Source organism: Euprymna scolopes, chromosome 4, assembly GCF_053919585.1.
Source record: "Euprymna scolopes isolate OS-2025 chromosome 4, ASM5391958v1, whole genome shotgun sequence".
NCBI lineage: Eukaryota > Metazoa > Mollusca > Cephalopoda > Sepiida > Sepiolidae > Euprymna > Euprymna scolopes.
The window spans coordinates 171,136,961-171,149,460 of record NC_136485.1 but is presented as its reverse complement, the minus strand read 5'-3'; the positions used below and the strand labels follow the sequence as shown (position 1 = coordinate 171,149,460).

Genomic DNA, 12,500 nt, shown 5'->3' with positions numbered 1-12,500 from the left:
ACTGATTACATATAATGATAGAAGATGTATCGAGACACAGGAATGGGTATGTTTGATCAGGCATAATGATGATTTATTAAAATTGTGGGGTCTGCGTGCACGCCTGGTCCACAAAGTATGGAAATAAAAAATTTAAAAATTAAAAAAAACGTTTACAAGTTATTTTGATATAGATGTACATAATAATACTTTGATAAGTATGTTTTAACTTAAATAGGGATGGTATAATAAAATTGTGGGGTCTGCGTTCGCACCTGGCTTCCATTGAATGGAAATAGGTACAAACTTCAATAAAACCTTTTCATATCTATCTGCGTAAGTATACTTTGATAATTATGTTTCAGTTTGAAGAAATATGGTATAATAAAATTATGGGGTGTTCGTTCGCGCCTGACCTCCATAGAATGGAAATATGTCACAAAGTTTAACAAGGTTTTTTTAATATAGATCCACAGAATATTGTGATAAGTGTTTCAGTGTGAACAGGTATGGTATTATAAATTATGGGGTTTATCTATTTTATTTTTACTTTCATCATATTTTACTTTGGTTTTGATACCCCCAAATTCAACCCAAATTTACAACCCTTCCTTTTCATAACCTATCATACTTTCATAAATCAGAGTCCATTTTACTGTAGGCTGTTTTTGAACCCAGTCAACGACGGGTACTTTTGCTAGTATATATATATATATAGTTTATCTGTCTGTGCGTAAACTCCTAAACAGTTGAGGGGATTTTTTTTTAATTTCACACATATGTACATCCTATGTCTGGGAGTGTTTTTAAAAAGGTTTTGTATCGAAATGTCTTCGGACAGTATTGAAAATCGATAATAGAAAAATCCAATTAAAGGAGAAAATATCCGATTTTTTTTTTTACCAAAGTTAACACCTTTATATAGTCTAACATCACAAGTGCATTTCAGAATGTTATCACCACACAAGCAGAAGGGACCAGCATATAAAATCAACAGTAGGTTCTTTGATAAGATTGTAGATTCTCTACAGTGCAATGTAGATTACAATGTATTGTGGACTAAGTCACTGCAGGGAGGCATATGAAGTTTTCGGCCGGTACAATGTGGGATGGGGGTATGTCCATAACTAGAGCAGGCAATCAATCGATTTGATTAAAAAGTGGTCGATTTCATCGATTTCGATGAAAATAAAAGTACTGGTGAGACTCATCATTACTTAACTTCGGTGATCTAATGAGAACCGGTTTTAACGTGATTATGTCATATATATATATATATATATATATATATATATATATATATATATATATATATATATATATATCCCTATATGGTTCGCGGAAAACTCGTCCCCGGGAAACTCGTCCCCGGAAAACCCGTGCCCGGGAAACTCGTACACGGAAAACTCGTACACGGAAAACTCGTCCCTTTTTGCTAGGTAGGAAAACTGTCACTTATTGACTAAATATCGATTAAAAACACATTTTATGACCGTTCTTTAAAAAGATATTGTCTTTAAAAGAGAATACACATTTTTACTTGTTTACTGTTGTTTTAAAAAAATTTAATTAATTTTTCTAAGTTTTTGTTTTCTACCTAATTTCAAAAGTTTTTAGTGGTTCAACTTATTTTAAAGAGTTTATTTAGTTTAAAAAAAAAAAAAAAAGCAAGTAATGTAGAGTGTTACTTTTGAACAAAAAATGTCCGACATGAAATAATTTAAAACGAGCTCTTTCCCTCTCCCCCTCCCCAACAAAAAGAAAATAAATTTGTATATTTTTAGGTTATGTCCAATGTCACTGCTCCGAAATAAATCAAGCTACCGGAAGTGGATACGGTTGATTATGTAACGAACCGAACGGAAGACACGGAAAACAAAACCATATATTTATAAAAAGTACTTTAGTTTTTAACATTTCTTGTGTTATTACGAAACAAACAAACAAAAAAAGGAAACACTTCTTGTACTATCAAATAATAAAACAAATATTTTATTTAGAACATTTGGTACTTCATGGAGAACGTGGACCCTGCGTAAACGGTGTTTTTATTTAATGATTGTTCCCTCAAGGTTCATGCGCATTTATGCGTGTTTTACCGCCGGACAACGCCGGGCGAGTGTGTGTGTGTGTGTGTGTGTGTGTGTGTGTGTGTGTGTGTGTGTGTGTGTGTGTGTGTGTGTGTGTGTGTGTGTGTGACTACTTCATTTAATCACATGAAATAATACGAAAATATAATTTATGCGGTAAACTAAGTATTTACTTCAATAGTGTTCAATACATAGGTAGAGCTGGTAGCAAGTTAGAAAAATATATATGGCAATTAAGCTACACAGAATATTCCACGTATAATCCACACTAGGATTCGTCAGGCTTATGCGAAGAGTTGTTGTAGTCTCGCGTTTTTATATACGCATATTCTATTGAATTTTTAGTTAGCCAATCAGCTTCCTAGTTTCCTAGTAGTAGTCAATGACCTATAGAGGTGTATTATTTATACAAACATTATTGGCTACATATGTGCACACATGTTTCAGCTGTGATATATATATATATATATATATATATATTGTGTGTGTGTGTGTGTGTGTGTGTGTGTGTGTGTGTGTGTGTGTGTGTGTGTGTGTGTGTGTGCGCGCGTTAGGAAACTAAGAAAAATAAACAAAACAGGATAAGACAGCGGAAAAAGGAGAATCGTACAGAATAAAAAAAAAAAGTCAAAAAAATCCACGAAATTATAACCAGACAGTAAATTCGACCTCTGTGATTAGATCGTTTGAAGATCGCGCGTCCGTGAAACACGCAGTAACGGCATAAAGACGAATTATTTTTTATGTGCATATGTACTCTCAAATTGGTTTGTTATCATCTCTATATGATTTTATTTATCTATATCTATCTATGTCTATGTTGGGTGGATGTATAATTGCATGTCGGTGTGAATTGTTCTTAAACAGCTGGTTGTAGTATTAGATTTCAGCAGACCGAAAGCCACACTTTAAAAATTTATTACTAGGTAATAAATTTGTGTAAACGTTTTCCTATCCTGATGCGGCACATGTTATTGCTGGATGATAACAAGCAATAAAATTATAAATTATGTTAAAGTAATTGAATATTTGGACAAATGATTTCTCTTTTACGTTCTACTTTCCTTTACAGCAGAAGAAAAAGTTGGACAAAAAACTCATGTACATTTGAAAGAAGTCTTGTAGCCTGATGACGCTGAATTTCGGAGAAAATCCCAGCTGAAACATGTGTGCACATATGTAGCCAATAATGTTTGTATAAATAATACACCTCTATAGGTCCTTGAGTACTATTTTATGAACACTGGATTTCCATTGTATTAACATCTAGGAAACCACAGCATACACAGAATATATATATATATATATATATATGTGTGTGTGTGTGTGTGTGTGTGTGTGTGTGTGTGTGTGTGTGTGTGTGTGTGTGTAGTAAAAATGGTAATTAGTACAATCTGAAGAGAGTTCTCAATACTATTGCAGAGCAAATATGCGTTTTATTTTTTATTACCGTTTTATCTGTTCAGTTACATATGTTTCGGTTGCCGGACAATATTTACGATCCAGCAGCCTCGCTAGACCTTACAGAAATGGTGATTATTATTTGGAAGAACGATTTTAAAAGAAATACGAGAGAAAAAAAATACGAGAAAAAAAAAAGGAAAAAAGAAAGAGGGGAAGAGAAAATAAGGGGGACCGGAGATCAACAATAATTAAGTGTTGAAGTTTAAAATACAAAAGAGAGTCGCCAATCTGATAGGTTCTGAACTGTCAGCTAAACTTCAGCCTCTGTCCCATCGACAAAATGTTGCGTACAGCCGACAATGAATTGTTTTAGGCAGTTAAGAATGAATACAAATGCCAATACACGCGCACATACGCACACATAATACTCATATAAACACGTACATGCATATATATATATATATATATATATATATATATATATATATATATATAATTTAAAGGAGATTAGAACAATAGTCTAAAGAGCTGAGTGTATTTTAATGTAACAGTGAAATTACTAGTTTAATTAAAATACAGGAAATAGAAAGTGCTCGTTGTAATTTAGATATATAATAAGCTCGATAGTTAAATGTCCTAGAGCTAATTCAATATTAAGTAATGTGATTTACAATTTAAAATTTAAAAATTTAAAATTAAAATTTTTTTTTTTAATTTTTAGATTTTAAATTGTAAATCACATTACTTAATATATATATATATATATATATATATATATATATATATACACACACACACAAATACACACGTACATATATAAAAGTATATCAACATATATGCATGCAACCACATACGTACGTACAAATATATACAGAAAGTACGCGGAAACATACATGCCAATAAATGCACACACGTACACACACCCATATAGACGTATACACACAGACACGCGTATACATATATATACATATATACACATATTTACATATATGTACATACACACATAACCATATATATATGCACACACATACACATACTTACATACACATATGCACAGACATTTATCTCCAGTAGGATATTGATGCATATATACATAAATACAAACACACACATGTACACATACATTCATACACTTATATAATAACCTACATATCCATAAATATATACATACATATACAGACAGACACATATACACAGATATGTGTCTGTTTATACTAAGTAAATAAAGTAAAGTTAGGATAAAAAATAAAAAATAAAAGGGTGTAGTTAATAATGGGAGTTTAGGTAGGCGCATGATAAAATATGTTCCGATATATGTCACTGGTTTAATGTTTAGGGGTCTGTATGGGTTTGCTTAGCTGATTATGGGGGGGGTGTTAAGCTATATTGGCTTGTAAAAAAATACAATCTAAAATAAAATAAAATTTAAGATTTCTAAATGGAGAATAAAAATAAAGATAACAATAAAATAAAAATAGAAATAAAAATAAAATAAGAAAATAATTTTTTATTTTCTTATTTTTATTTTTATTTTTATTTTATTTTTATTCTCTATTTAGAAATCTAAAATTTTATTTTATTTTAGATTATATATATATATATATATATATATATATATATATATATATATATATAACTTTTAAACAACAACAACAAATCTTATATTATCAAATAATACAAGAAGTGTTTTTTCGGTGCTTATGTATTTTTGGAACCGCGCTATTTTTTAAATAGTTTTTTTTTTTTTTAGGGTAAATACAAGTTTCACTGTATCCTTTGGCGGACGTACACGAGTTAGGCCCCCATAGCAAAATACGCCTCGGCTCTGACGTTCGAGGGAGCTTTCATTATTCTGAAAAGAAAGGAAAATTTGGGCGTGTGTGGCCTTGTTTTGTTTGTTTGTCTGTTTGTTTGTTTTGGTTTGGTTTGGGTTTTTTCTTTTTTTTTTAATTTTGCGCTTTTTGTTATTATGTTTGTTTGTTTTTTTCTTGGGGGGGGGCGAAGATTATAGTTATATCCTACTCAACGAGAACACAACTGTTTTTGTTTTATTAATTATGTTTCATTCGAAAATAAAAAATAAAAATTTCAACAATAACAATTTGGTAAACCTGGGATATGTGCACGGAACTGTAAATCATTCACAAAATCTTTGGGATCTGCTTACCGGTATTTGCGGCAACAATATTGAGGCATACTGGTCTCGTATTAAAAGAATACCAAAATACATATTGGGATCGGTGCTAGGAAAACTCGTACCCGGAAAAATCGTACCCGGAGAAATCGTACCTGGAAAACGCGTCCATTTGTGCTAGGTAGGAAAACTGGTCCCTTATTGAATAAATATCGATTGAAAACACATTTTATGATTTAGTTATTGAAGGAGATATTGTTTTTAAAAGACCTCCCCACATATTTTTTTTAAATATTTTTATTTGTTTACTGTTGTTTTTAAAAAAATAGAATCGATTTTCTAAGTGCCCGTTTTCTACCTGACTGGCTAAGTTGTTAGTGGTTTCACTTATTTTAAAGCGTTTGTTTTGTTCAAAAACGAGACTAAAGACTGCATATTTTTAAAAATATTTATACTTATTTACTGTTGTTTTTTAAAGGGAAAAATCGATTTTTCTACCTAGCTAGCTAAGTTGTTAGTGGTTTAATTTATTTTGAAACGTTTATTCAGTAAAAAAAAAAAAAAGTAGCGTCGAGTGTTACGTGAGCACGAGAAATATAGTCCGACAAGAGAGGATCAGATCTTAGTTATCTTGATAATCGCTAAAAAAAAAATAGAAAATTAAAGAAAATACTGAGGGCGGTTTCGTTTTTAAAAGAGACCCTACCCTCCAAAAGAAAATAAATTTTAATATTTCTAAAATATAATGTAGAGGGAGAGGAGTTAAAAACTTACTCAAAAAACTAAACGATAAACAACAAAAAATGAAATGAACAAGATTCTTGATAAACGGTAAAGGAGTTTTCGATAAAATTTCTTTATTGGTTACTTTGCCTTAATGATTGATTGAAAATTTTTGAAGTAAAAATAAAACGGGAGATTTTCAACACACGGAATCTCTCCCGCCAAAAAAATGTTTCGCTTTTTATTTATTAATTAATTACAATTTTTTTTTATTTCTAGTATTAAATTCAATTTTCTTATTCTAACGATACTTTTGGAGTAATAAAAAAATAATAAACAAAACAAAAAAACAAAAAAAAAAGGTAAAGATTCGATTCTTCTTCGGTACTTTTTTTTTAATTCTATTAGTTTGTTTGTGTTTTCTCTCTCTCTCTCTCTCTCTCTCTCTCTCTCTCCCTCTCTCTCTCTCTCTCTCTTATACCAAATGCGCCCATGCATTATTTAAATTTATAATTTTATCAATTATCAACATAAGCTTCAGCCTCTGTCCCATCGACGAAATGTAGCATCCCCCTGCCTTTTCTAAAAGTACTTTAACGGTGAATGCTCTGACGAACTGCAAGCACTCGTACCCACTTGACGTAAATACCCCCGACAAACCCGACAGCAGCTAAATCCCACCCCTTCACAGTAAACCTCACTAGATGTAAGAGAGCCAGTAGTTTCTTCCCCAGAACTGCTAGACTTTGGAATTCCCTTCCAGGTTCCTGCTTCCCCAACTGTACTGACATGCAGAAGTTCAAGTGTAACGTGAACCGACATCGTGCTGCCCAACTCCCCAGATAGTACCCCTGTAGATTATGTCCCTGATAGTAGCCCCCTACATCAAAGTGGCAATGTGCCTTGTTTGGGATGAAAATGTAAAAAAAAAAATGTTTTTTCAAATTATTGTCGTTCTGTCAAATTTTGAAAAATTTTCAATTCCGAAGTATAACAACAGCGACAACGAGATATAGGTTTTAACTCGCCCCCACGCAAATTAATATTAGAGTTTTTGAATGTTGAAATGTGTGTGTGCATATATATATATATATATATATATATATATATATATATATATATATATATATATATATACGCACATACACACACAGGATGGAACGATAAAATTGTCGCCCTAGAAATGACAACATAATTCCATTTCAATTTAATTAAAACCGATTTTCTTTTTCTTTGTTCTAGACCATCTACTAGTTGGCAAGAGCGATGGAAGACTTCTATCATGTCTGAAAATGACACAATGTTCAACAAGCGAGATCAGAGATCTCTACCGATTCAAATTATGACAACAGGGCCATTCCCAGCACCCTCAAAATGCATCGTTGGATTTCCACGATTAACAGGGACGTGCTCTGGGTGATGAAAACAAAATTTCAGGCCACGGTTGTGGCCTTTGGTGTGGTTTCAAGTTAGGGCTAGATCATGCCACTTCACAAGTTCGAATTCGACTTAAAAGTCAATTCAAAGTGTACCTGAATATACCGAAGAGTGTGGTGATCCCCTGGTGAAATCAGGTGGTCGCTGGCAGACCCTGGGTGTTGCAGCAGGACTTTGCGCCACCCGTAACTCTGAAGAGGTCCAGGCTTGGCTTCACACAGGAGGCTACGACTTTTTAACCTTCTTTCACTTGCCTCCCTCTTCCTCCGAAATGAACGCACTAGACTACTTCGTTTGGTCATATATCGGGAACATCACAAATATGACGTCCCAAAACATCAAAGTCAGCCTGATCGCCGCCATCCGTCGAGTATTCACCGAGTATTCGCCGAGCTCCCGCCGAAGCTAGTGGAAAAGGCATGCTCCCAGTACCGGACCCATATGGAGGCGGTGATTGAAGCTGAAGACGGCTACATTGTGGCATTGATATTTTCAGGCTACTCAATATTAGGTGAAAAGATTCATTTCAACACAGGCATTTGACATATAATTTACAAACATTCTGGGGCCTTATATAAAAGAGCCGCTAATGCTGGCTTAACAACAGCAGCAGCCATATATAAATGACCAAGCCAGCTCCGCAATGTGACGTCACAGTAGATAAAAAGGACACGCGGGTTCAGAGAAGACGTGTTCGAGATGTATTCGAGATGTACAAGTATTTGAAACATATTCGAGACGTAGAGGTATTCGAGACATATTCAGAGAAAGAAAGGTGCTCGAGGTGTGTGGGTGGCGTCAGAGGAGAAGTGAAAAGTCATATGCGGTCGAAGAAGAAGAAATGAACTGTTTAAATATTTAGAAAAATGTGTTGTTAGAAATACCAGGTATAAAGGCTTTTGTTAAAAAAAAAAGAGAAAATGCATTGAGTTTTGTCCTTTCTGTCATTTCCTTGCGACGGAGTTCACAACGTGTTGGGTCTGTTAAGATATACTGACGCTGTTAAAAAAGGGAGTACAACGTTACACTTAAATATTTTGTTGTAGTTGTCCTAAATAGGTGATGGTCTCAGTTTTTATCTAACGGAAGTATCTTGAACTTTTTTCTAAAATGGCATTTTCTTTTCAACTATAATAATAAATTATTAATATTCTTGAAACGATTGTTAACATAGAAAGTATAATGAAAAAATAATGCTTTATAAATTGTTCTTCGTTATAAATATTTTTTTTTAAGGAGCAACAAAACTATAAGGTTGGCAAGAAAGTTCTTGCAGTTCTCAAACTTTAGATTCAGATCAACATATCTTGGCTCAAACAAAAATTTATTGATTGAAATAAGCACCATCAGAATCAACACTCCTTTACGAACGCAAAACAAGTGTATTTATGCCAGTAACGTAAAAATCTTGCATTCTGGTGACGATGAAGTCGCTAAATGCGTTTTTGATATCGCTAAGATTTTTGAAGTATTTCACATGCAGAAAGTTGTCGAGATGCTTGAAAAAGTGGTAGTCATTATGTGAGAGGTCTGGAGATTATGGCGGATGAAGCAAAGTTTTGTAGTTCAATTCGTTCACATTCTGCAGGGTCGGTTTGGCAACGTGCGGTCGGGTATTGTCGTGGAGGAGAATTGACTAATGCTGGGTGTTGTTGTCGAAGTTTCTGATGCATTTTATCGATTTGATGACAGTAGATGTCTGCCGTAATAGTTTCGCCTGAATTCATAAAACTGTAATGGATGAGACCGGTCGCAGACCACCAAACAGTCAGCATGACCTTCTTTTGGTGCAACTCTAGTGTCGTTAAGCTTCGTCGGAGTCTAACCACTAAGCTGAGCGTCGCAGGCTGTCGTAAAAAAAAAATAAAATAAAAACACTTTTCATCACAAGTCACAACCCAGTCGAGAAATGGGTTGTTCTTGTTGCGTAAAAGAAGGGAAGATGACACTTTATAACGGTGTTTCTTTTAATTGTCATTTAATTCGTGAGACACCCATTTATCAAGTTTTTTTGCTTTTTCAATCTCTTTTTTTATTATTCATTACTATAGTACTTGGTTTCAATTATTTCACTTATCACCGGAACAAAACAAAATAAAACCAAAATAACAAATAAAAAATAAAGCAAAAAAATAAATAAATAAAACACCCCAAAAACAAATGAAGGTTTATCGCTTCATTTTGATACAAAAAAAAATAAAATGGGGGAAAAACAATAAAACTGTTTTAATTCGATAATAATAACTGAGAAAATGGAGAGAAAAAAACACGAAATGTTATACGTATTTATCACAAGGCTTTTAAATGTCAAAACTTAAGAAAACAATCCGTTACATGGGCACGATCATGAAACCCACATGTTACAATGTGGGCCCCGATATCCACTGCTCCACAACGACAGCATCAAAATAACACCATTTTTTTCTATTTAATCTAAATAACGGGACACAGTAATGAAATGAGGCGAATCCATGACGATGATTTTCTCTCTCTCTCTCTCTCTCTCTCTCTCTCTCTCTCTCTCTCTCTCTCTCTCTCTCTCTCTCTCTCTTTCGTTTGGGTATTGTGCTCAAATGTAAACAAAACAGATATAACTATCGCTGTCTTGATCTCTGATTTTGTCTCTGTCTATCTCTCTCCCACACACACACACTCTCTCTCTCTCTCTCTCTCTCTCTCTCTCTCTCTCTCTCTCTCTCTCTCTCTCGCTCTCCCTCCATCCAAGCATATTTAGAGAGAGAGAGAAAGAGAGCGGGATAAAGAGAGAAGCAAATATCTTCGTACGGTTCAGTAATCGCTTTATTTGATGTAAAACGCTGGCCTCCTATATCGATTGACGCCATTTTCAATAACGGCTTGTGCGTTCGTTTAGAATTATATTCTGGAATAAGGGATCGGTCGTATCTAAACCAATGAGAATAACAGGAATCGACGGACGGGAATTTGACGTTTGGACTATTAGTTTATGAATCAGTTATGAAGGGTGAAACCACAATATCCAAGGTGAAAATTCAGGACTATTTGCTCTGTAGGTTAATGCGATAGTGCTGGTGTAGCTCCTCGGATGGAATCTAGGATTTTATTTGAACACCTGGATGTGTCAGAAAAGTCTTTATAAAGTTCCATAACATAATGGCTAATAGGTTAAACATAAGAAATTTGTATGCGGCAACTGTTGTTGTAAATCTACGGTATTTTGGTCCAGAGTGGAAATACTGCGACGATTTTATGTATATATATATATATATATATATATATATATATATATATATATATATATATATATATATGGATTAATGAGTCGCAAGCTTAGCGTTAACAAGATAGATGGATTTATAAATGAATGGTGCTGAATACTATGAGAGGGTTTAAATTATCCACGTACTATTTACTGAAAGTAACCAACTCAACATAACAAGTGAACCAGAAAACAGCATTTTTACCATCGTCAAAAATATCACTCATGGAATGTGAGAACCGAAAGAATAAAGGGACAACTTCACACATCTCCTTTCGCCCAACCTCTATTTATTACTTGTAAGGATTATATTTTAGTAATAAATTCCAAGTTAGGGATTTAAATAAATAGGTAGGTATTTGTCTTCCACATACAGTACTGCTTCGTTGTATCACAACTCATCAGTGCGGCTAGACAAACACCTTTCCCCAGCCGTGGATCGAACCTACAACCGTCGCGTTGACAGTCGGCAGCTCTAACCATCGGGCTACGAATCAGTGCCGAACATATTTCTATTACACCTGGATTGAGAAGGCACATCGTTATACACAAAGACAATATTCCTCATTCGGATCCAATCAACCCCGTTAAGATATTTAATTTCGTGTGTCATGTATGTCATCGTCCCTGTAAATCAATTGAGGCCTTAAAAGTCACCTGCGGACACACGAGAAGATACTTAATGCAGTATAGGAATCTTGAGGTGGCAATCATCTCTGAAAATCCTGCAATTATGTATATATATATATATATATATATATATATATATATATATATATATATATATATATATATATATATATACATAATTGCAGCATATATATATATACATAATTGCAGCATATACATACATATATATATATATATATATATATATATATATATATATATATATATATATATATATATACTGAGTAAATGGTAAATGGTAAAAATCTGAAAAAGTGCTCAATACTAATGTAGAGCAAAATATGTTTTATTACCGTTTTTTTTTTTTTTTTGGTCTGGTTAGTTACATGTGTTTTCATTACCAGAATCAAATTAACGATCCGATAGTTTCTTCAGACTTGGCAGACGCCGATCTGGCTGAAATCTTTTTGGGTCGATCTGGCTGAAATTTTTATAGATTATTATTCTGATAAGGTGTAGCGAAGTGAGATTATGGTATCTGTTCGGTGATTTTTTTTTTAATTCAATTTTAGTGATTAATAGAGATTTATATGGATTTATATAAATACAAAAAATAATGAGCACAAATCTAACCATATTCCATCATCTATTTGACATAAAGCGCTAAAAAAGGAAATCCGGCATCGTCCGGGATTGGTTAAGGATCGACGTATACTCAACACTTCCAATGTTTTTGTTTTCATCAAAATCAGTGAATTCGTCCACTTTTCCAATTTCAAGCAAATAAGTATACCGGGATGAAGCTACACATGCCTGCCTGCACTGTCTTCATCAACAGTATACAACAGTTTATATTGAACTATAG

At 33.5% G+C, this 12,500-nt stretch overlaps 1 protein-coding gene across 2 annotated transcripts in view; it reads right to left on the bottom strand.

The window, feature by feature from the left end:
• Nucleotides 1-12,500, bottom strand: part of LOC145270282 (endothelin-converting enzyme 1-like) — a 180,223-nt gene that overhangs the window by 166,740 nt on the left and 983 nt on the right. The window lies entirely within an intron of this gene.